Source organism: Sciurus carolinensis, chromosome 1, assembly GCF_902686445.1.
Source record: "Sciurus carolinensis chromosome 1, mSciCar1.2, whole genome shotgun sequence".
In the NCBI taxonomy this organism is placed as follows: Eukaryota; Metazoa; Chordata; class Mammalia; order Rodentia; family Sciuridae; genus Sciurus; species Sciurus carolinensis.
This window is the reverse complement of record NC_062213.1, coordinates 15,698,736-15,720,683: the sequence shown is the minus strand read 5'-3', so window position 1 is coordinate 15,720,683 and position 21,948 is coordinate 15,698,736. Positions and strand designations below refer to the sequence as shown.

General features: G+C 39.1%; 1 long non-coding RNA gene across 1 annotated transcript; it reads left to right on the top strand.

Annotated features, from left to right (window-relative positions):
* Positions 1-560: 560 nt before the first annotated feature.
* On the top strand, positions 561-20,088 carry LOC124961137 (uncharacterized). Its single transcript, XR_007104242.1, has 4 exons — positions 561-820; positions 14,582-14,679; positions 15,431-15,557; positions 19,266-20,088. It is a non-coding gene; the product is annotated as an uncharacterized LOC124961137 (long non-coding RNA).
* The last annotated feature ends 1,860 nt before the right edge of the window (positions 20,089-21,948 follow it).

Below are 21,948 nucleotides of genomic sequence, written 5' to 3'. Positions count from 1 at the left end.
AAATTTAAGAAGGCGCAGTTTTTGTAGGGAAAAGGTGACGTGCTAAGTGGGTTGGTATTAGTGCTAGTAGAGATGTGGACGGAGATACTGAAAGGGAAGACCGGAAGGTAAGTAAGGAGGGCCGGGTGGGCGGGCAGCCTGATGGGTTCCTGCATTCCATCAGAGGGGCCTGCGGGCTGAAGGACAGATGGCTTGGGTGGGCTTCAAGGAGGAGCAGAGTACTCATTCCCATCCCCCAACCTACCTTTTGTTGTTACCACTTCTTAAAATTCTTCTGTAAGACCTTTGTTTCTGTGTGACAAAGCCAAAGGCCAGCTTCCCCCTTTTGCCTTATTCTGCCCATAGAGGAAAAGACCTTTGCTGTTTGTCGCATAGTTGACTAGCTGAGAGTAGACTTCTCTGAAACTCATTGACCACAAGGTTTTGTTTCCACAGAAACCAAATCAAAGCAGACAATAAACATGTGACCTCCAACCACATCCTTCCCTCTTAGAACTTCCCTCCTAGAAATTATAAAAAGCCTCCTGCAGTCGCAAGCTGCCCCAGGCGAAGATCTTCAGCTCAGGGGTGATCTTTCTGGGGTGATCTTCCCGTTGCAACTGCCTGAATAACGCCTCTCTCCTAACTTGTCTGCTTTTATTTTGACAGTTTGGTGCCAGGACTCAGGAATGGGACCTGAGTTCCACTGCCTTCCATCTCCTCCTCCAGATAACAAAGGCACACAGAGCTCTCGGTGTCCATGTCCGCACCATGGCCCAGGCACCTAGAGGAGAACCCCATTCTCAAGCCGCATTCCAGGCCCTAGTCGGTTGGTAGCATGGTAAGGATTTGCTTTTCATTCTTTTTGAGTATGTAGTCGATTCCTGGTGATGGATTTTGCTTGTTTGTTTGATTGTTTCATGGGCGTCTGGTAAGCTTTGGAAATGAATTAAATAGTTTATCAATATTTTGTATGTGTTGGAGGAAAAATGACAGAAAATTGAGTTTATTACTCCTTACTGTTTGCTTTTCTATTTTTCTGTATTTTAAACTGAAGAATTTGTACCCACTGTGAAGACAAGAGCCTTTTGTACATGAGCAAGTGAGTGTTGTATTTATGTTTATACCTGACATCCGGCTGAAATTTCAGGACTGCAGCTCTAAGTTCTGTATATCCACGTGTACATGTTGTGTTGGTGGGAAGATTCCCCTACCTTCAGGTAGATTTACTAAAAGAGATCATAAAAATGTGTAAGGGAGCTCTGTGCTGACTGACTTAGACCTAAATAATATCTTATGTAAATGGAATATTCTTCAGTGATTTGGGAGGATCGCAAGGTCAGTCTCAGCAACTTAGAGAGAACCTGTCTCAAAATTAAAAAATGAAAGAACTGGATTTTAGCTCAGTGACAGAGTGCCCTGGGTTCAATTCCTAGTACCAGAACCACAAATAAAGAATAGTCCTAAAAGTCCCATGAATTAAGAAAATAGAATTTCCAATGTCAATACTCTAAACTATATTTTTATAAATAATAACTCAAATGTTTTAAGAATTCATTTTCATGTAATTTAGGTAAATTTTGGCAAATGAGACTAATTTCATATTGATGATCTAATATCAAAAGCCATGTCTTCTGAGTTACCAGTATTAAGTATGATACAAGGACTCATTTTTATTTCTTTGGACATGTCCTCACGCAACTTATACAGATTTACTGGCTTACTAAGCTACCATTAGAGTTACTATATGAATATGAAATGTAAATTTGTATTTTTTCAAATTGAATTATTATTTGTAAAACCTTATTTTGAAGGTAATTGATCATGTTTAGTAGTCTAATATGTCAATTTAAATGTAGTTTCCAAGATTTGGGGATAGCTTTAAAACCTTGGTCTTGTGCTAAATTGAATTAATTAATAGACATTCATTAGATACCCAGATCATTTCTAAGTAAGGTAAAATTCTGAAGCACTAAGTATAAGTTTCTATTTAGATACTTTTTTCCTCTTATTTTCCTATGATAGAAAGTAGCTATATATACTTGGATCTATTAATGAACATATTTATTTCTGCCACAGTGAGAAAGGATATTTATGACTATAAATGAGATGTGTATTCACGAGTCCTGCTGGTCTTTACAAAACAGTGGCATATGAAAGATGGTTCATGTTATCTGCTCAAAAAATATCTTTCCTTGACCAAACTTCACTGAAGCTCTTCTGAGCTTTTCTTTTAACTGGACTTTGACTTTGACCTATCCAACCCTATTTTAGTAAAGAATCCTGATATGCCAGCTTATCAAGAATCCTTTTACTCTTGATATATGACCACTCTTTATATTGATATTTTATTAAGTTCCTCATCCATGATGTCTATATTGTTGGCATTTTATTTTATTTTTTATTAGTTTATTACTTTTTCCCTGTTTTCCCTTGCCTTTGGGTATCTGTCTAGGGGTCTCCTCTTCAAGGAAGCCCTCTCTGTCTCCACACCCACCTGAGACTGTAAGTGAGGTTTGATACACTCAAAACTGCCTGCATCTTCTCGTAGCACTCACTGCCTGATAGAGTCATATTGTCATGTAATTCTAGCCCTGTCCCCTTATTCTGAGAATCCCTGAAACTTAGACTTTGGTCATCCTGTCTGTCTCATTCATACCATAGTGTACCTCCCCTATGTGCGTGGCTTAAAGTCTTTCTCTAGGTTATCAATATCCAAATTTCCATCTTTAGCCAGGAACGGCCCCTGAACTCTAGGTTCCTATATCCTGCATCCTATTCACCATCTCCATGGAGGATGAGGTCATGGAGGGTCTTAGAAGCATCTCAAGCTTTACCCATTCTAAACTGAGCTCCTGACCTTCCTCCACTCTTTCCTGTTAAGGTCTTTGGTCCTCTTTTGGCAAAAATATCATTGAAGCAGTTTAGGTTGCTTAAGAACTACCTTACTGTCTTAGCAAACATTCATCAAACAACTTTTCTTTTTAATACCTCCTCTACTTTTCTACGTAATAGAAATAGTGGCAGAGAGGAGCACTTTGTTTTGAGAATATGCAAGTTCTATTTTGTTAAAGAAAACAAGAGTGATTTTGTTCCAGTGCACAATGAGCAACTGCTCCAGAATGACCTAGTGGAAAGTGAACAGAAACACTTGACTGGATACAGTTGTCATGTTTCAGGGAAAGGGATTCCAGTTTTTGTAGTTAAAGTTGGCTAAGTTTTAATGGGGTTATTTATAATAAGATTTAAAATAAAAGATTTAATATCAAATATTATATGGATGCAATACTAGAATTTGGTTTTCTATTAAAATGACAATTTTTTTTCTTGGATTAGTTGTCTTCTCTTAGTCATATCTAGTAAAGGATTTTTCTTTCTCTTCTAAGGAATCAGAATAGAAGTTGAACATTCTGTGTCTCTCAGAATGATGTCCTGTCTTTTGTGTTGGCTTTATTATGTCCTCGATTATAAAGAAAGCAAGTCTTCACCTAAAAGAACTAGATATTAATTTTGAAATCATGCTACTCATGTCTATTTTAGAAATACTTTAATGTCATTTGGATTAAATCGGTACCGAGTTTTGTTTCTTAGCAATCTGTTATCCTATTTAAGCAATCAAATTTTCTTACAACCTTTTTAAAATAATTTAACCTTTTCCAAATCAAGTCCTAAATGATATCTTTTGCCTTGTAAAGAAAAAGTTAAAAAGTGAATCTGGAGTTGAGCAAGGAACAATGTTATTGAGAGAGACAGACTACTGCAATAGGAATATACTCCAAGTCTAGGCCAGAAATACTGCAGGCAAGGAGGCGGACAAGCAAAACTTTTACAGGCAGAGATCCTGGGATGTGTCCGTACAGTCTAAAAGGCTGATGTGTGGCTAGGGTGTAGCTCAGCGGTAGAGCGTTTATCTGTTACGCATGAGGCTCTGGACTCAGCTCAATCCTCAGCATCAGAAAAAAATAAAGAAAAGAAAAGAGCTAGTGTGTGTATGTATATTGCAGCAGGGGATCATCTGAAGCTTGATGGACTGCATTCAACTTGTACTACCAGAGAAACCTAGCCAGTAGATTGGCTTGTAGTTATGCACATGGAGGGGAATTCTGGGTCCAAGAAAGAACAAATAAAGTGCAGAAGGTTCATGTAGAGTTGAGGACCTAGTAGTTTAGACAAACCAGCCTAAAGTTGTGTCAAGGTCAAAGTTTGATCACCCTTGTCAGTACCCCTCTTATCCAAGGCAAACTAGAAAGACCATCCTTGAACAACATGGTGACGAGAGAACCTTAACTAAGAGATGACTGAGTAGAATAGTCCTCAGGGTCAGTTTTCTCAGTGTTGTCTCTAGATAACCAGTTGAATCCTTTCTTGGGTGTGTTGGCAAAGGTCAATTAAATGTCCTTTAGATCGGCCATCTTAAAAGTAGAATGCCTAAAATAAAAAGGAGATGTTAGTGTAAAAGGATGCATTATAATAAAAAAAAGCAGAAGTTGAACCCAAGCATATGCATTTTGAAGAGTCCAAGGTTGGTGGATAGGCACTTCTGGTCTTGCAGAACTGTTCCTTGAGTTTTCTGATGCTTTTGGTGGTATTATACAGAACCTGGACTGGGATGTGCATGACCTAAGCTTTTCAGCAGCTGTGATCCAGAAACTGGCTGGTCCAGAGGAAAACGGGGCCCAAAGTCCATGCATAGTCAGCTGCCATGATGGGTTTTTACAGGTTTATAACAAGTTTCAGCTTGCATTGATTTTTCAGAAACTGAGGGTCTGTCAAAAGGCAACCTAAAGCCTCAGTAAAGATCAGGGAAGTCAGGTTTTAGTTCTAAGTAAACAGGAAGAGAGAAAAGTTAGAAGGTTAGTTTAGAGGGTTATAGCCAGACACTCAAAGTAATTGCAAGATTTGAAAGAGGTAAGAATTGGCAATTTGTGCAAGGTAAAACCTCTGAGGGGTGTGTGTGTGTGTGTGTGTGTGTGTGTGTGTGTTTGTGTGTGTGTGTGTGTATGTATCTCCAAACTGGATAGTGCTATTGCTTTATGTCCCATGGAAGATGAAACCAGTTAAATTTCTACCAGACAAGACAGAGTTTGCATATCCACCAGTTGCATGTGGTTTACAAAAAAATTCAAAAGAACTTCAACACAGATGAACACAACTAGAATCCAATAACCCAGAATGATGTGCTAGAGTTCCCCATTAAAACACAGAATTTCCTTCTACAGTCTCTCTTCACTTTTGATCAAAGACAATCTTAAAGAAAGATTATTCTTGATCACCAAAGAGAGCTGGTCTCATGAGATCTGCCCTGGCTATTCACATAGGTGCAGCAAGAGTGGCAATTTACATGTAGATCTTCTTCCATTTGCTCTGCTGGAAGTTTTCAGGAAGAATCTCAAAGTGCACTTTGTGAGGCCTCTTGAGGGTAAGAAGCCAAATCAAGGACTCACCATCACATCCACCTGCAAAATCTATTGATTGGCAGGAGCTTCCCTCTTCTTGAGGTCCCAGTTTAGCCTAAGATTCCTAAGTCACCACCTGACTCCCTGGTGAGTCTGAGCACTCTGTACAGCCAGGTGTCAGGTCAGTTGCTCCAAGAGGAGCTTTGTAAGTACTGGCTCCATAAATTAGCCTTATTTTTAAAGCTGTCTGGTCTTATCTGATTAAATAAGCACCCTCCTCCTACAGTCATCCCAGGCAAAGCTTTGTCTTATGATTCTTTCTAATGTCCTTTAATAAGGAGGACAGACTATCTATGCAAATCTTATGCAAATATTCAGTCTATGTAAATCACTGTTGTGCCATGAAAATAATAATTTTTGGTAAGAATCACGTAATTTTGAAAGAGTCAGGGAGGAAGAGAGAGAAGTTTCACTTCTGTTTATAAGAAATGGGCACAGTCTCTGGAGTTAGTTTGAGTGATAGATAACTTAAGAGAAAAGAGAAAGGGATTCCTTATGTCCAGAAAATAGAACATGAAAACAATAACACTATTCCAAATCAAGGCCACAATCATCCACCAAACCATCTGCAGAGGACAAAAGACTTAAAATGACTGTGGCTGACATAATTTGGTTAATTTTCAGAAGTAGAAGGTCTGATGAAAGTTAACTACAAAAATAATGCCATTGACAGGAAAATTTGGGATGCTTATGTGGCACTTAAAGTCAATTCAAAAAGTTTTAGACAAAATATGCATATACATAAAGATTAATTCTATTTTCAAAGAAGAGTGGGTATTGCATCTAAATTATGAAAATGGATGGGAATAATTTTTACAGAGGAAACCATTTAAGATGCATAAGACATAATATGCCATGAATATATCAAGCATATAGAAGGAATGTAGCAAGAACATATCTAGATTATCAAATAGGAAGATTTTCTGTATGTGTGTAAGTTTAGGAAGAAAATGCTCAAATGGAATAAAAATGAATTCTTGGAATGCTGACAGCTCAGAAGACATACTATATGCATGAAGTCAATAATATCTAATCATTCTCATTGGACAAAAATTGATATACATCATGCGTTGAATTTTGAAAACACTTTGGTAAGTTTTTATAAGAATACTTTTCCACATCAGTCATATCAGAAATTTAATTTTCTTAATTTCTGTGAAATTCAGGAACACTTAATTTGTACTTGTTATTTATCTCTAAAACAACCCAAAAGGAACTTCTTTAAGGGATTTTATAATTAAATGTGGTAATATTCACCTGGAGGATGGAAAATATTACACAGTTATAATGTGTGTGTGTCTGCACACATACACACATAATGCATAGGCAGACAGAGAGATTACATCTTTTCGTTGCTGTTTTGCGTTGTTTAGTTTTCTTTTGTTTTCCTTCCTTCCTTCCTTCCTTCCTTCCTTCCTTCCTTCCTTCCTTCCTTCCTTCCTTCTTTCTTTCTTTCTTTCTTTCTTTCTTTCTTTCTTTCTTTCTTTCTTTCTTTCTTTCTTTCTTTCTTTCTTTCTTTTTTTCTGATGGGTTCTTTCTGTCACCCAGGTTGGTCTTGAATTCCTGGACTGAAGCGACCCCCTACCTCATCCTCCTGAGTGTTGGGACCGCAGGTGTGCACTACCGCACCCAGCTTTCATATTTAATTTTAAAACTGTAGCCCTGGTTCTGACATAATCACAGAAATACAGAGCTCACTAGTTTATAGAAAAGAGCTGACTTTCCTCACCTTTGCATTTTCCTAAGGATTGTATTTTTAGCAGATGGGGCAAGTTGAAGTTGCCAGCTCAATATGAGGGCTGAAGCACTTCACCAGTTTTGGGTAGGGGACCCTTTCCAGTCAGCCTTCTGGGCCTCAGGCTGCTGCTCTTGGTGTCCCAAGGCAGAGCGACTTAAAGCTCAAGCGAGCATAGGGCACTTGGATGCCAGGCAGGAAGGAAAAGATCTGGTAGGGGTGGACTGAGGGGTAGAGATGGTGGAGGTCCTGAAAAGGAAGGATCCAAGCCTCAGGGAGCTGAAGGGGAGGTGGAAAGTGGAGATAATGGGGAGGTTTGCAAAGAGACAGGTCTTAGAGGCCCTGGGGAAGGAAGAAAGGCAGTCTTTGAGGGGAGCAGTGGCCTTTGAAAAGTTTTTGTGGGAAAGAGACAATTTGGGAAGATTCTAAGTTCTTCCAAGGAGGTTAGAAGTTTAAGCTGTAAAATTTGGCCATTTTTTAATAAACTGGGTTGAATTAGCACCATAGTGAGAAAGCATGCAGCCCATAACTGAGGGGAATGGGGCGGGGTTAACAACTGATTGACAGTTCATGATAATGAAAGGAACAGCTTTCAGTGCCAGAGGCCTCAGGACTAGAACCCAAGCTAGGATTTCCTGAGAGAAAAATCAATACTTTAACCAAACTGAAAAAAAAAAAAAAAAAAAGAAAAAGAAAAAGACAAACAAAAAAGAGAGAAAACTAGGGTCAAGTCCTTACTATGCTACAACTGACGGTATCTGGGACACTCGACTGGGAGTCATGACTTACCACGGCAGATCCTGATTTCCCCAGCCAGGAACAGGCACCAAGATTCCTATGAGGTAGCATTAACACTCCAGCAAAGAGCGCAGGAGCTGAGGGACAGTCGGCATTCCTTCTGCACCATGGCATCGTTACTGTCAAAGAAAAAATGCAATCTGGACGTTGATGTGGAGAAACTCTATTAAGGGAATATTGTGATTGGAGGAGGGAAAGATGTTCAAAAACTGTTCAGAAGGATGCTCAAAACCTGAGCCAGAAATGTCTCCAGGAGAGGCGGGTGAGCAAAGCTTTTAAATGCAGAGACACCTGGGGTGGGTGGCTCTGGAAGGAAAAGGGTGCTGGGCCGGGTGGTGAGAGGCAGATCTGGGAACCTGACAAACATGCTCCAATGTTGCGACAACAGCAAAGTGGAGGCAGGAAATGAGGGTTCGTGGGCTCGGCGCATGGGGCATCTTCACCTGGGATGGGGTAAGCAGGGTAAAGGGCGAGAAACTCACACAGGCCCGGGGGGGGGCCTAGTGGTCCTTGGCAAACTGCCAAAGGTGATGTCAAGTTCAGTGTCTGATCAGCTTCGTCAGCACCTAAAACTAGCTTTGAGGGGGCTCCTAGAAAGTCACACGGGTTTCTCCTTTTACTTTATTAAGAGAAGCATTAGAAATCATTTGGATTATTTGAAATGTTATGAATGACAAAATACATGGGAAGCACGGTCAAATCTGAAAATTCCCTAGGTTAAATTTACATCAGCTAACGTTCATTCATGTAAATATTTTTTAAATTGTATTTTGCACGGGAAGGACCCAGAAAATTGTGACTGTTTTCACTGTCCATAATATGTACCTATGTGTCAGAGTCCTGTTGTCTCTTTTCCTAACTCCAGACAGCAGAGTGATGTTGTCAGTCATAATTTCAGTTATACTTTTAAATATTAATATGGTTGCAATTTTACTTCTTTAATTTAAATCCAGTGTATTTTAGGCTGATAGCTAACTCTTGGGAAATCATATAACTTATCAACAGTTTTGTTGATCTGCCGATGCTTAGAAGTTACTCCAGATTTATGGAACCTCTTTACTTGATGATTTTGACATGCTTTTTGTGAATCCTAATGATGGGCTAGTCACATATTGCATCTAGTGTCTCAGGATTTTTTTTTATAAGATATATCTGGAAATGTTTTCATTATGATGATGAAATACTCCCATTTTCATTAATTACATAAGCATCCACTCTTCTTTGAGAATATAGTGATTATAGATAATTTGTGTAAAACTTTGGGGTCCACTTTATTTTGTTGTGTATATCATAGAAACAATCGTATGGGCTTGTCAACTGCATTATTCTTGTAACAAAGTACTCAGATCGTTCACTTTTGAGAAAAGGCATTTTTAGTTTTTGCCAACTACAGACAGATTTGGGGGGTGGTGGTTTTGTTTTTGTTTTACTCTGATGCTTCCATGAAATCCTGGAAGTCAACTGCAGGTCAGAGTGTTCCATCTTCAACCAAAAGGATGCCTTAGAGCCTGGAATGAAAGGACTACACCACACCCTCTGGGGTGCAGAGTCCTGATGGCATTGCTTAAACGTAATGAGACTAGGATGATCATCGCCATGGGCAAGAAGTTCCAGACATCTAGCTGAGAAGCAATGTATTCATAGACAACTATTTCAAGATCAAATGGAACAAGAATTAAATCCAGCAGTTCCCCCACCCCATCCATGGGAGCTACGCTTCCAGAACCCCAGTGGACACCTGAAAATGCACATAGTACTGAACCCTAAGGTTGAATGCCTTTCCATGCACTGTGCCCTAAATTTGGCAGTGTGAGGGTGGCAGCAAAACCATTGTGAATTTCTTCATTTCCACTTTCTTCTGCATCCGGGTTTGTTTTTACTGTATGTCTTAGCAACCTTGGCATACAACTTATTTTCTTCCTTTTCAAGTGGAGAACTTTCAAGTTCAAGTTTAAGGAAACACTTTATAGCTTTTTTTTTTTAACCCATATACGAATTTCCAGCATCACTACCCTTGAGCTTTGGGGTTTTTATTGAACAAAATAAGGGTCACTTGAACACAAGCACCGTGTGACCATTGATCTGATAACCATAATGCCTATTAAGTGACTAATGGGTGTGTGGTATATTTAACTTTTCTGAAGATAAAGCATCTACATCTACTATTATCAAAAGTGTTTGAAAACAATGCTCAAGGTTATAGTATTTCTGTGTTACATGAAAGTCTTTTTCATGTTGAGTGAACATGTGACTTTAAATCAAATCTCAAACCTTACAAGGAGGCTATTATTATATATTTGACACCTTATATATCTGTGATTAGCGATGTGTATGTATCTGAGGGCTAGGTATGCTGTGTGTCTCAGCCTTGTCTAAATATTTTGCAGAAGTTTGCAAAGTTAAAGATGTGCATGTTTAATTCATGTGAACTAACCAGTAAATGCTGCCTTTTATACAAGGTACATTGCATATGGACCTTAAGCAAAATGGTCAGTGAAACTTCTGGGATTTCTGCTGCTTATATTTGATGCCATTTGGAGGGGTAAAAACCCTGCTGTTTGAAATTTGCCTTCCATCTGTTTGTTTTCACTGAGTAGGCACTGGCTACTTTGAATTTTTAGTTCATTTGTATTCCAGATAAGCTTTGCTTAAGAACCTTTCCTCTTAAACCTCTTTGTTGCTCAGATGTGATGAAAAAGGTTTCTCCACTGACTCCTAGCAGTCTACCATTTCCCTTACAACTTGAGACCAAGTTGGGCCAACAACTGGGACAGTTCCATGCTGGCAATGAGTGACAATCAAAACCAAACCACAGGATTGTTGAGCAGCAATGTCTTAAGAGAAAATGTTGAGAGACAAGGGGAGAAGTTTTCAGAATCAAAATGGATTAACGGGTGTCTGTCCTATCAAAATGGCAATACAACTGGAAGTTTATGAAGGAAGTGTTTTTATGCATGATCATCTGACACCAGAAGATAAGCATCCTGTATTTAGGACATGTTTATGGTTATGTGTTTTTAATCGTATCATTGCATTGCTGCATGAGTATCATTTCTGAGTAAGGAAAGAAGAGTTCCAAAAAAGTGCTTTAAACAGAACATTTTGGTTTAAAATTCTGTAAGGAATCAACAGTCAATACTGGAGCAGGCAACTATTGAAGGGGTTCCTTTGGACTTGAAGTCACATTTTCCCTTAGGAACCCCGGATGCAACAGACAGTGGACAACTAACTAATTAACTACAAATGGTCTTTCTGGGGATGCTGGAGACACAACCAGAACCATATCCCTGTCATGTAGGGGCCTGAAGTTCTGCTGTATGGGCAAATAAGACATGGGAAGAACAAATCTCAACCACAAATTGCTCTGAAGTGGGCTAAAATTAAGCCCATTAAAAATTTTTGTTCAGGAGACATTTTCAGCCATCTGTATTATGTACTTTGTCTCTGCACTTTAAATCTTGAAAATCTATTCAGATAATTAATAGTGTGCAGAAGTTTCCTTTTTCTAGGTCCAAATTTCCATCAGGCAAAGCTCTCTATGTATTCACCTCTGGGATGGAGTGCTGCTCAAAACCCGGAGAGAGCAAAGATCTGGCCATCCATGAGTGAGAGGCAGACTGATCCTTATGAATGGAGCTCCACAGAATGGCCAGAGAACTTCCCCATAGAAAGGATGAGTAACTTTGAACTTTGGGTCCCCACTCTTCTGCATCTCCCCCATACCAAATGGCATTGTTAAAATGGGACTATTATTTATGCCAGAAAGAAAAAAAAACAGCAAGAAAACTTACTTGATATGTTTGATAAACATCCAAGGACCTGTTTTTAACAATGTTTATAAGCTATGATATTTCAGTTTAAATTTTGGTTCTTACAATTTGGTTGGATTTGGAAATTGGATGAAGGGGTCTTCTAGCTAGTACCACATGATTAACAGAGAGCATCGAAGGTTGCAACTTTGGGATGAACATGAACCTCTGCTAAAATGGGAAACAACTCAAGGAATGAAAACTTGGGAGAAATCAGCATTTCATACTATATTTAATAACTGTGGTGCCTCAACTTGCAAGTATTTAACTTGTACACTAAGCTAGAGACTTTGAGTAAGAATACAGAAGGAAGTAGAAACACTTGTAGTGTCAGGTGGTGTCAGTTTAGCTCTCTGGCTAAAATTCCTGGCTTGTCCTTTAGGGAAAATTTGTTTGAAGAGTATTCATTTGCCCCCTCACAGGCCCCAACCTTTTTAAAACAGAAGTATAAACTAAACAGTTACTGGAATTCAAGTCCCATCAGATCAGATGGTTCCATTCCATTTCCCCCTATGACGCCCCCGCTCAGCAGGAAGTAGTCAGATCTGAGACATCAACCCCAATCCCATAAGACTGTGGGATGGACATCAGACATGGGGAATTGAAACCCAGAACTAAGGATATTCTTGTTCATTCCTGGGAGTTTATAGTTGCTCATTGCAGAGAGTTTGGCAATAGACAAGATGGCAGCCACCCCTACCATACACCCTGTCCATTCTGCAATATGAAACTAATTGGTGAAAAGAATAGTCCAAGGAAATCATTATCTTTGTTCTTGAGATTTGCAGAACTGAAAAATCTCTCATAACTAGGCAATTAGGATTAGCTGCTGTGAGAAGGTGCCCATCAGCCTCCCAAATAAGCCACCCTAAATCATCTTCCAGAAACCAAGGGCCTGTGACCAGAGCCCCCCTATCTTCTCTCAGAGCTGACTTTTGGAATAGATTTGCTTGCAGTGCCTCAACACCTTGTCTCTCAACCTAATTGGTCTGTCATGGGATGAACAGTTCAGTAATAAGTCCATAGACTGTGCTCATTTCTTGTAACCAGAAATGAAACATTTATCTTTTTCTCTATGACTTGCCCTTCCAAAATTCAAAATTCCTACTGAATTTCTTCTGTTGTGGCCATACATTGATTTGCATAGATTCAATAGAAATCTGTCCTCTTTGTTAACAGTACAACAATATAAACAATGGTAAGACAATCAAAGTTTTGTCTGGGATGCCTGTGCGAGGAGGGTGCTTATTTAATCAGATATGACCAGATGACTTTAGAAATAAGGCTGATTTATGGAACCAGTACTTACAAAGCTCCTCTTGGAAAAACTCATCTGAAACCTGGCTGCACAGGGTGCCCAGACTTACTGGGGAGTCAGGAGGTGACTTCCAGGAATCTTAGGCTAAACTGGGACCTCAAGAAGAAGGAAGCTCCTGCCAATCAATAGATTCTGCAGGTGAATGTGATGGTGAGTTCTTGGCTTGGCTTCTTAACCCCAGAGGCCTTGCAAAGTGCACTTTGAGATTCTTCCTGAAAACTTCCAGCAGAGCAAATGGAAGAAGATCTACATGTAAACTGCCACTCTTTCTGCATCTATGCGAATAGCCAGGGCAGATCTCATGAGACCAGCTCTCTTTGGTGATCAAGAATAATCTTTCTTTAAGATTGTCTTTGATCAAAAGTGGGGAGAGACTGTAGAAGGAAATTCTGTGTTTTAATGGGGAACTCTAGCACATCGTTCTGGGTTATTGGATTCTAGTTGTGTTCATCTGTGTTGAAGCTCTTTTTAACATTTTTGAGAACTGCATGCAACTGGTGGATATACAAACTCTGTCTTCTCTGGTTGCCAAACTTTGTATCTCATTATGCAAAATGAAGTTTGGTACCTCTCTCCAAATTTGACAGAATCTTCTCATCTTGAACAGACTGTCAACTCTTCCAGATTTTCTGTTCTTCCAAATCTGCCTACAAACTAACAAACTACCTTTAATTTTTTTTTCTCATTCTTGGGGCTACTGATTCCTAACCTTAAGCATGGGTCCTTCCTGGGAGTCTAGGTTGTCTCATAGTTGTTCTTTTTCCTAGGATTCGTAGAATCACTATAGGCTCAAGTCATGTCTAGTTCTAAGTCTGAAGAATTTAACATCATAGCTGACCAGTGATGGTTCTCTATCACCCTGTAAAATCTACTGTCTGAACTTCTAAGAAAGTCCAGTGAATTTATCACATCATGCATTTTTTTTTATTGGAGAAGTAACCAACATTGTGGAAAACACTACCAATATATCAATCAACATCTAAACTTCAAAAAACCTGCTGAGTGGTGAGGGAACAAACCTATAAACTGCTAAGGTTTGGGTATTGTTCCGGTTTGTCTCCCAGTATTTCTTATGCTGGAGGCTTGTTTCCCAGTAGGGCCATGTTAAGGTGGTAGACCCTTTAAGAGGTGGGGCCTAGGGGAAAGTGGGCAGGCCATGCAGGTGCCACCTTCAGAAGGAGTTAATGCAGGCTTCTAGGAGTGGATTGGACCTTGAAAGAATGATGTTATGGTGTAGATGTGAGTTATCCTTTAGAAGCTCATGTGGGATACAATGCAAGAAAGTTCAGAGTGAAATGATTGGGTTATGAAAGGCTTAACCAAATCAGTGAATTAATATCCTGAGAGGGATTAACTGGGTGGTATCTGTAGGCTGGTAGGGTGTGGCTGAAGGAGGTGGGTCATGGGGGCTGTGCCTGTGGTATAATGTATGTAGTGAGTGGAGACTCACTCTCTCTCTCTTTGTTTCCTGGTACCTTGTCCCCAGCTGCTGTCCTCTGCCACATGCTTTTGTCATGATGTTCTGCCACACCTTGGACCTAGAGGAATGGATTCTGCCTTCTAAGGGCTAAGACCTCTGAAACAGTGAGCGACAAATATACTTTCCTCCTCTAAAATTGTTCTTGTCAGTCTTTTGTTTGCAGCAACTAAAAAGCTGACTAAAACAAATGGACGGTTATAAAGCAAGTGCAGCTGTCCTGGGTCCCTCACTTGCTTCCTTTCTTACCATGTGATCTCTCCTTCTCACACATGCTCCACCATGATGCTATTGGCCATGATGTGGCATATGTGGAAGTCTCTCATCAGAGCTGAGTAGACCTTGAACTGCTAACTCTGTGTGCTAAACAAACCTCTTTTCTTTATATATTTCCTAGCATCAGATATTTTGTTATAACAACAGAAAATAGGCTTAGACACAAACAGATAATGGCCAGTTCATATATAAAAATACAACTCTGACCACAACCTCTGCAACAATGGTCTAAGAAGCCCAACCTCGACCTCTTCAGCATTGGTTCCAGAATCACTCAGGACATAATCATTGATTATCAGATTCTACATTTTTCATTCCCACTTCTAACTTTGGACTAACCATAGAGGACATATCTATACCAACCAATCAACTTGTATGTCCCACCTCTAGTTAGTCTGCCTCTAACTTCTCTATACCAACAGCCTTCGCCTAGGCATATCACAGTCTCCCTACTTTCTACTATAGAACTTTTCTACCACTCTGTGTTCGAGCCTCTGACAAATACAAATGATGGTGGGTGGTTTCTTTGTTTAGCAAAATCTGAATAAAGAGCATTTGAGTGACCTTCATTTATTTCCACAGAGTTCTTGGAGGTTCCACCAAGATATGGTTGGCACTGCCTCTCATCACAGATCCCAGCCAGCAAGAAACTATGGAATGCCTCCTGCCTTGCTGCTTCCTTCACCATGATGTGATCAGGAAGCACCAGGTCTGAACTCTGCTCATGGGTGTTCATTTTGAATTTGGTCCCCTGGTTCTGTTATCAGTTCCTATAGGTGTGACATACTTGATAGAGCCGAGTCATTCTTTTCTTCCCTCTTGCTTCCATTTGTGTTACTAACTAGAGTTGTGCTGTCTGAAAGTGTGATCTGTCATGAGAAGAATCTCAGGTAGGATACAAGCATAGGTACTGCAAGCCTGTCATTAAAGCCAGCCTTGCAGACCAGAGGATTTTATTTCCTAACTCACATGTTGCCCTGTCATCAATTCTGCCTACAGTCACTTGCTTCACTGTGAATAAGTGATCTCTGTCCTGCCTTTTCTGAGTGTGCCTTTAGACCAGGAGAAACATTTTTGTCTTTGCCTGGGGAGAACAACAATATATTTGAGCTGTCATGCTTCAGGCATTCACTGAAGCCCCTCTATTTTTCCCAGGCTCTCTATCATGATTTTCTAGCTTTATAAATGCCTCTTGTGATTCAGTTTTGATACCATATGTAGATGACCTCCTATTTTTTGTTCATTGAAGGAGGAGGAAGCCTGTAAAAAATTCCATTTACTTGCTTTAAGTCCTGGCTAAGAAAAGACATCATGTTTCAAAAGGCAAAATATAAAATTTCCAGAATAGTGTCCTTTACTTGAGGCATGACCTATTTGAGGAGGAGAAATGTTCTCTAGTGATAAGTTAAAGACTGTAAAACTTACCTTAGGCTCCTTTCAAGATGGCAACCGAGAGGACTTCTGGGTTTAACTGGGTGTTGCAGACAACAGTGCCAAGTTTTCTGTGATTGCAGAAAACTTAATGTATGGACTTTAATCCTCTATAGAGACCCTCTGATTTGAGAGCATAAAGAGGAACAAGCCTTCCATAACCCAAAGAAAGTTCTCTGTCATGTTCTTTCCTTAGGAAACTATAAAGGGTGTTTACTGCATTCTGTGAGTGATCTGGATATATCCTTAGGGTTTTAAGTCAGTTTTTGGGGAACTATCAAAAACTCCGTGCTTTTGTGGGAACCATAAAAAGAAAATAAAATCCTCTTGCTTACTATATCTTATACCTTGACCAGGTTGTACAGGTTAATTCCCTTGACTCAGGGCAGTAGGTGTGGTGGCGACACCTGGGGATGCTTCTGCTGATCTGGTTCTAGGCTCTGTGCCGTTCCTCATGGTTCCTCCTGCAGCGTGGGCATTTCTAGTGATTCAGTACTCAGCCAGCCAATGAACCCCTCACACCCGCTCCCTCTTACAGCACTACTACTACACACTGAATCCTGTGACTTTCCTGAAATAAGGACGACACTTTGATTGTCTTACTTCTCAGGGAACTTTATATAAGTTTATTCACATGCATTAGTGACCTCACTGAGAAGCCTGCCCTGATATTGTGCTGATGAACCATACCTCAAAACTGACACTGAAGGTTATTAAGCAGGATCTGCTATGAATAGTTTAAGAAGATGGGTCTTTAGGATATAATCCTCTAATTGAAGTAAAATCAGCCCAGAGGACAGAACTTGTTACATTTACCAGAGTTTGTCAAATAGCTGAACACCAGAGAGTAAACACAGATGTAGACAACAGATATATTTAGGGAGTAGTACATGATTTTAGTGTGCTCTCAGGATGAAGGTTATTTCTTTCCTTTGCCAGGACCCTTCTAGAAATGAATAAGCTACAGAACTTTGAGGTGCACTCCTGCTACATAGCATGAAGGCTGTTAAAAAGGCTGAAGACCCTATAATGAGAGATTCCTAAATGAATTGCTCATTTGTGAGATATTTGTGATGAACAAGCTCCCTTGACCAAGATCATGATCCTGTTTAAACACTGTGAGGATAATCCCTGGTGGGATTTTGAAAAGGAAGGTGGAAACACACCTGGTTTTATCCTTTACTGAGATAGTCTGCCACACTCAAGATAGCCTTCTGTGACATTAAATCTTCTCCAGTGGATTTCTCCATGCAACTTTTCACTGTGGAACAGACAGATTGGTTAATATTATAAATCACCATGAGTGAGGAAACTAACAAGATAGCTGAGGTTCTTCTCAGGTCATGTGTCACCAGTTAACACCATAATCCTGGAAAACACTGTAAGGTTGAGAACTGGCCAGTGTCAAAGCTAGTGGCATATTGAGTAGTGCCAGATGTATCTTTTCTAACTTCCAACCCATAGGATTTGACTGTTTTAGTTATGGGATATGTATTTTGGGGATGGGCTGTAGTATTTCCATGTCAACAAACAATGGCCCTTATAATTACTAAAAGCCTGGTAGATTTTGTCCATTGTTCATTGTCCATTATGGGACATGCTAAATTTTATATGAAGTGATAGAATACTCAAAAACAACTACAACTCTACAAAATACCACTCATTATTCAGAAAATAGCATTGTCCTTACCACCCACAACCTTCTGAAGAAGTTGAGAAGACCAATGACATGCTGACACTAAAATAATTAGCAAAACTTTCAGAAACCCTTGAGTTTTCCTAGGCAAATGTGTGTCTGCTGGCTCTTGCAGTCATACAGCTCAATTACTTGACACATTGGTTAACCCCTGTGAGTTAGTAACTGAAGGTTCATCATGCTTTGAAGGATTTCTACCCCTGCTACTAATGGCTTATGTACTGTAGATCAGCTCTGTCACTAAGGAGCTAGGGCTATAAAGTTCTTCACAACATTTTCCTAAATTGCTTCTTCATGATCTTCCACCAGAATATTTTTTCACTGGAAAAGATTTAAGACAAAAGCGCTCTTGATTTCATTGGAAGACACCTTATCAGGTACTCTTAATAATAAATACAGTAGTAAAACTCCAGAGAGTCAATGCTTGGGACAATTCAGAATTCCATACAATTGGAAGATTACTCCAACAGGGAACTATAGCCTGAAAAACTTTAGATTCTTAGATGCTGTGGACACAGTTGATCTTTGAAAAGAAATGCTAACCCAAGACCTTGGTAACAAACAGATGACTGCAGACAATAGACAGCTATTGTGAAGATGTTGAACCAAGATTTCTGTTAATTCCTGCTTTGTTATTTTCTCTACTTGCTAATAATCATTCTTCTTTTCACTTTCTACAGACCCTTGGCTATCATTCACACATAATGACCCATTTTTTTTCTATTTTCTTTCTTCCTTATTATAACTATTAGATCAGAGCATACTCATTTCAATGCCATTTTTAGATTATTCCAAACAGTATCCACTTCCCTCAGTGTTATTGTGTGTTGAATATTCTACCCATCACCTGATCCCCTTATTAAAATCCTCTGGGCAATTCCAGTCTCTCCAGTGAGATCATAAGAAATGATGCTGGTGGTGCTTTTACTGCTATCTAGGTGGAAAAATGACCCTAAGTGAATCAACCTATCACTTTACTAGTGTCTATCTCACCCAGAAAAAGAACTAATTATTCAAATCTATTGACCAAATACCATGTAATTCTAAATTTAAATTCAATAAATTTCTTAGGCAAATAGGCTGAATATTTTCCACGGGAAGAGATTAAGAGAGATCCAAATATGTAACCCAGAAGGCTAGCTGACAGCTCCACAGCAGTTTTGCTTACAACAAAAGGTTTTTATGCTCCAACCTATTGAAATTCACTAGATTCGTGACCCTCAGGGTGAGACTTCAGGGTATTTGTTGTAATTTGACTTTTTAACTTAGTATTTCCCTTTTTTATTTCAGCATACTTAAGACACTGCACTTCAGGATTCTAAAACAAGCGACCTTTGCTGTCACCTCTCATGAAGTGGCTCAATTTATTTTACAGAAACACCACCACCAAGAGCCCTAGCATGACTAGTTATTAAAACCTTCTTCATCTCACTCAGGAGATTTATGATTGTCTCTAAGTTGTTGAACAACTATTACATCCATTCATCTTGCACAAAAGGAGGACCCACAACGTTGAACTCCGTTACCTGAGCTATGTTTCTGGGAAACAGTGAGGGTTAAGAAATATGCCCATCATTTTAAGCTAAGAAAGATTTCAATTAAATATCCTTCTCCATAAAACTGAGATGACTCCCTGTACACTTTTTCTTATAACTCCAATAAGACTCATGTGTGTAAGTGTCTGTAGTCAACTTATATGTGACAAAGATGGCCAGAATACTCAATGGGAAAGAATGATCTTCCCAATAAAAGGTTCTAGGACAACTGGATAGCCCCAGGCAAAACATGAAGTTGAAATCTTACTACATATTATACAGAAAATTAATTCAAAATGAATCAGATACCCAGGTACAAGAGCTAAAACCATAAACTTTTTACAAGAAGAAAGGTAAATCTTTACAACCTCAGATACTGTAATCAATTTTTAAAGATGACACCAAAATGTAACCTACAAAAGAAAAAAATACCTAAATTGAGCGTCATCAAATTAAAACTTAAAATCGTGCTTCAAAGCAGAGTATCAAGAGAGCGAGTCCTGGGGGTGTAGCCCAGTGGTAAAGCACTTGCCTAGCATCAAGAGGGGGCTTGAACCCCAGGAAAAAAAAAAAAAAAACCAGAAGAAAAAGGAAGGAGGAAAAGTGGAAAACCAATCAATTGATGATAGAGATGCTTGTAAATTATATATCTGGTAAGGAATTTGTATTTTAGAATATGTAAAAACTCTTTCAATTCAATAATTTAAAAAAGATAAATGACCTAAATAAAACCTGCAAATCATCTCAGTAGATATTTGTAGAAGGGAGATAAAATGGTCAATAAGAATATGAATAGATGCTTGGCATGGTTTGTCATTAAGCAAATGCAAATCAAAACCACAATCAGATGCTACTTCATACCCACAAGAATGGCTACAATCAAAAGATCAGAAAAGAACAGTGTTGACAAAATGTGGAGAATTTGGAATCCCACAGACATCTGGGGGAAGTATCAAATGGTGCAGGAAGTTTAGACAACAATCTAGCAGTTTCCTGAAATGATTAAGCTTAGATCTTTTTATTTAACTCCCACCTCTAGATATGTAGTCAAGAGAAATGAAAACATTTATCTGTATATACATTTGAACACAAATGTTGATAGCAGCAATTTTTATAAGAGTCAAAAGGTGAAATCAACTCAAGTGTCTATCAATTGAATGAATAAACAAAATGTGGCATATCCAGGCAATGGAATATTGTTTGTCCATAACAAGCAATGAAGTACTGACGAATGCTGCTGATGGGTGAACCTTGAATACATTATGCTAAATAAAAGATGCTGCTTTGGTTTGGATATGAGTTGTCCTCAAAAACTCCTTAGTTAATGCAGGGATGTTCAGAGGTGAAATGATTGCATTGTGAGAGCTATAATCTAATCAGGTCAACTTAATATGAGTATATTGTGTGATAACTATAATCAAGGGGGGTGTGACTAAAGACAGAGGTCACTGGGGTTGTGCTCTGGAAAGGCTCATTTGCCCTGTGACCTGTTCTCCACTCCCTCTCTCTGTTTCCCCACTGCTTTGAAGTAAGTCATTTTTCTCTGCTGTACTGTTTGGCCGTGATCTTAGGACCAGAGCAATGGAGTTGATCGTCTATGGACTGAGACTTCTGAAACCGTGAGCCCCAGATGAACTTTTCCTCCTCTAAGTTGTTTATGTCAGGTATTTTGGTCAACGCAACACAAAGCTGCCTAAAACAGATGCCAACCACAAAAGACCACATAAATTTATGTGTACTGTTCAGAATAAGAAAACCTACAGTGACAAGAAGTAGGCTAAAGTTTGAATAGAGACCAGGATAGGGGACGTGATAGAATAGCTAAAGGGCAATTGTTTCTGATATGAAGATTTTCTAAAATGAACTATGATGATAACTCCAAAATATGTACATAGACTAAAAATCTTTGGAGTATATACTTTAAATGAGTAAATTATATGGTATGTGAATTCTATCTCAATGAGACTGTTAAAAACAAAACAAATGACCTATGTTAGCAAATGTTTAACTCTGACAGTAGTTGGGGGTCTGTTTCAAATTATCTTTTTTCTTATTTTTCTTATTTCTGATCATTCTCTTGGTCATTTGGGACAGCCCAGTGCAGATTTTGTCCAGACTGGAAGATATGACTTCTCCTACTTATCTGGCCATTGGTGATGTCTTTTGGCTGGAAGAACTTGATTTTTTTCTCCAGATGGTCTCCTATCTCTCAGTAACTGAAATCAACTTCTTTTCATGACTGTCTCAAAAGAATGTTCCAAGAAAACAAAACCAGAAGAATCTCTTAAACCTAACCTTAGAAACTACATTTTTGTTTCTGCCACATTCTATTGATTAAAGTAAGTTATAAGGCTAACCCAGACTCAGGAGAATGAAGAGACTCATCAAGTAGAAAGGGGCGATGGTAAAGCCACATTGCAATATACCCCTGACTTGCT